Genomic DNA, 4271 nt, shown 5'->3' on the forward strand with positions numbered 1-4271 from the left:
CTAGTATTTACAGAAGCATTATCAAATGAAATAGAAAAAATTTTTTTTGTCAACCTATATTCATCTAAAATTGAAACAATTACTCTATAAATATTAATTGCAGTATGTTTATCATCAAAAACACGAAAACCAATAATTCTTTTTTGAATTTTCCAATCATCATCAATCCAATGACATGTAATACCCATATAAGAATGCATTTGCCAATGATCACTCCAAACATCATAACAAATTGAAACACGAATTTTCAATTGAAAAAATAAAAGTTCTAACTCTTTTTTTCCTTTGTTATATAAAGAAATAATAGTTCGTTTTACAGTATTTCTTGGTACTCTTTTAGCACAAGGATTTAAAGCTTTTTGACAATAATTATTAAAACCTAATTTTTCACCAAAACTAAAAGATAAATGTTCCATAGAAATCATTTTTGCTAATTCTTCTTTTTGTATTTTATCAGAATATTTAAATAAAGAAAGGTTAGAAGCGTACCCGGAAATTTGTTGTTGAGACCGATCAACTCCTATTTTTGTTGGATGTTTTGCCTCCAAATGCTTCCAAAATGATCCATAGCCGCCCGCTTGTTTAAATTTATAAGATTTTCCACAATAATTGCAAATTACATCGTACATTTTCTCACCTTTGAATTTTTTTGTGAAATGAATGGAGAATATGTCGGAACTTTGTCTTGCTCTTCTAACAATTTTTGCTCGTTGCTCTTGCTCTTGCTCTTCATCTTCTTGAAATTGCTCATTAAATTCGGATTCTTGAGTTGGAATATCCAAATTTTCATTTGGAAAACCTTCAAAATTAAATTGGTCGGGAATCATATCATAGATGTCGTTTGTAGGGATAGATGATTCTCCAATTTTTCCCTTGCCCTTACCCGAATTTGAGTTTCCTCCACTTGCCATTATATGATAATAAAATATAATTTGGAAAATTGAATAAAAAAAATTAGAGAGAATAATTACTTAATAAGAGATATTGTAGAGTAGAGAAGAATAAATGAATAATATAGAGTAGAGTGTAGTATATTGTAGAGAGAGTAAGTAGAGAGTGTAGTATATTGTAGAGAGAGTAAGTAGAGAGAGTTGAGATTTTTTTGTAATGAATTTGTAAATAAAATGAGGTATTTATAATAAATCCAAAAATTCATTTTTCCAAAAATACCCTTAAAACTAGCCGTTATATAGCCGTTTATGGCTGTTGGGAGGGGTAATTAAGACATTTCACAATAAAAAAAAAAAAATCAAAAATCTGACAGTTACAACGGCTAGAACCGCCGGTTCGAACCGGCAGTTCTAATCGGCCGGAGAACCGGCGGTTCCAGTCCGGTTCCGACCGGTTCTCTGGAACTGCCGGTTCTGGTTCCTCATTTGCAGGAACCGGAACCGAACCGGATTTTTTCGATTCCGGTTCCGGTTCGTCCCGGTTCCGGTTCTCATCGGTTCCGGTTACGGTTCCGGGCCGGTTCGAACCGACGGTTCCGGTTCCCGGAACCGTAATTTGGCCATGCCTACCTTGAGCCATAACTGGAGTATCCACATCAGTCCGTGCAAAGGTAAATAGTATTCCCTGTATCCATCTTAGCACGTATTATATAGACTCCTATACAGATGAGCAAGGACACTTTGGTCGAGAGCAAGATGCTCTTGCCTAGCTAAGGCAATCGTAAGTTTAAGGTAGGATTTCATAATTTTACCTGAAAGACAAGATATACAAATTTACATAATCAATATATAAGGAAAGCTATGTGCTCTCCTTCATTTGGGTCAGACATTTCCTTTTTATGGGCAAGGACCCATATGCCATAGGCCATGACATTCTCGTCGAAAGAAAATTTGACATGAGTATTGGCCAAAAAGCCAGAAGTAATTACCAACGATTGACATGCTGAATAAAGCGGCCAGATCTAGAAGAGTGATTGTCGAGGCAAATTTAAAAGCAAATATATCGGTCATGTTTATAAAAAAACAGTGATAAGAAGAAGGAGTGATTTATTGATGGGAAGTTCGCATCAAGGAAAAAATGAATGACTTTATAAATATCGATGGCCTTTCAGCATTCACACCAAACTTCTTCTTTATGCGGGTAAATCATTCCAAATAATTAGGAATATAGGAGATGACTAGTTATGAGCTATAGCTGATTGGTATCCCAGATAAACACATCATCGTTTAGGAGAAAATGGAATGGGGAGCTTCAAGAAAATAAAGAATGGTGAATAGCGTCCAAACATGGATTCTTTAGAAAGGGACTGAGAATTTGGGAGAAAGTTAGATTAGCGTATATTACTTGATTCGTGATAGAAGAAAGGTTTTGGGTTACTTGACTAGCAGAGCCTCGCGAGATTCTAGATATGAATTACTAGAAGCTATGACCTGTCGATTACCATTGATGAAAAGTTTAAAGCGATCGAAAAAGCGAGAAGGGCAGTAAGTATTTCGGGAGGTGAAAAATGACAAACTGATTTCCTTCACACAACTTTTTATAGAAGCATGGAGGTACTACGGAGCAAATCGATAAGGGCAGCTCCAGAGTGCACATGGGGTCTTTAGGTCTACCTATTGAATCATGTGCACAAGGCATTGTTGAGTCTATCCAAAAATCAAGCCCAAAACCAACACCAAAATTAGTAGAGCTTCGAAGAGATCATGATGCAGAGACTTAATTATAAATTTAGTACCTGAACTCTCTAAAATTTTCTGTTTCAGTGTTTCAGTGGAAAATATTTGCAATCAAGTGTATGAAATCTTAAAATATTTTCAATCAGGTGTTTCTATCCTGCAAGAAAGCCAAATAGGATGTGTGGGGCCTACTGATCGTTCAAAAAAGAATTGTGTAAGACTACAATTGGCATGCCACATCAGTTTTGACATGTAAAAAAAAGTGATCAGTCAAAATCTTAAAAATGTTAATTTATTTATGTGCCTTGCAATAAAAAAATAGGATTCTAAAAAAAAAAAAAAAATTGAAAGAGGGGATCAGATAATAAACATGATCCATCACTATATGAATCCCAGTACAGATTAATTTAATTGCACAAATAAACCCAGAATATGAAAAGGCACAAAATCAAATCAAACGAGAGAGAAATTGGGTTCTTTTTGCTATGGAACCGCTAGTAATTCCAGTTGCAGCTATCACAAATGCCCATCGATAAAGAAAGTTGCTGTAATCGAAAGTTTATGATGGAATTGCTTTTAGACCCAAGTTGTGTTTGCCAATGTAGCCATTTGATGGACCATCGAAGGCAAAGGCAAAATCGAAAAGGCAAAGGCAAAAGTTTAACTAAATTTTAATATCAAATTTTTAATTAAAATTTTAATTAAAAAAGAAAATCCCCAACCTTAACCCTAACCCCTAAGAGCTACTAAATTTGATCAGAGCCTTAGTCCCTTCAGATACAACGTGTTTAGCAAGATCACGAGGAAAAAACCAACCTAACGGCAGTCTGGATCTTGCGAGAAAGCAAGCCTTGAAGATTTCTGTGCAAGATTTTCAAATATTATTAATATAGCTGTTAATGATCTTATAACCTTACTGGAATTCCCGACATCAGGATGGACTTGCTTCAACACCTTGAATATATATATCTTATACATCTCTACACTCTTCTTCTTTTTTATCTTATAAATATTATTATTTACAGCCTTCTTCTTTTTTATCTTCTTCGCCTTCTTCTTCTTCTTATCACTCGTTTCGCTTTCTTTTGGCAGTTTCTTCTCTGCTATTGGCTTCTCCGTCGTCGCTTTCTCTGCCGATTTCTTTTCCGTTGGCATCTTCCTCTCCAATCCTCTTTTTCAATTTTTCTTATTTTAGAACCCTATTTTTTCATTACAAGGCTCCATAAGTAAATTAACATTTTGATTATGTTTACCAATTACCTTTTTACATGTCAAAATCGACGTGGCATGCAATTTATAGTCTTGCACATCTCATTTTTGAATATTTAGTGGGGTCCCACACATCCGTGTTTTAATTAATTATTTTGGATTTTAATATTCATTTTAACTAATTAATATGTAACATGTGAATAATTTTAAAGATAAATGAAAAGAGTTAACAGTACTGGAGATTACAGTTGAGTAAAATATAGAAGTATTTCTTAACACGTTATTTATGTATAGAAAAATGGGAGATTAAGAAAGTTGGTGATCCATTTTCACCGACATAGTTTTATTCTATGTCTGATCTTTAGAAAAAGTTCTCGTCCCCTTTGTATTATTTATATTGATTTGAAAGTTTTAATGAAATTTTAATATATTATA

At 34.1% G+C, this 4271-nt stretch overlaps 1 pseudogene; it reads right to left on the minus strand.

The window, feature by feature from the left end:
- Positions 1 to 3363: 3363 nt before the first annotated feature.
- LOC149492545 (histone H2B.11-like) lies at positions 3364 to 3785 on the minus strand (annotated as a pseudogene).
- Between the last annotated feature and the right edge of the window lie 486 nt (positions 3786 to 4271).

This window comes from Jatropha curcas, chromosome 11, assembly GCF_041381405.1.
Source record: "Jatropha curcas cultivar XTBG-Jc1 chromosome 11, XTBG_Jcur_1.0, whole genome shotgun sequence".
NCBI lineage: Eukaryota > Viridiplantae > Streptophyta > Magnoliopsida > Malpighiales > Euphorbiaceae > Jatropha > Jatropha curcas.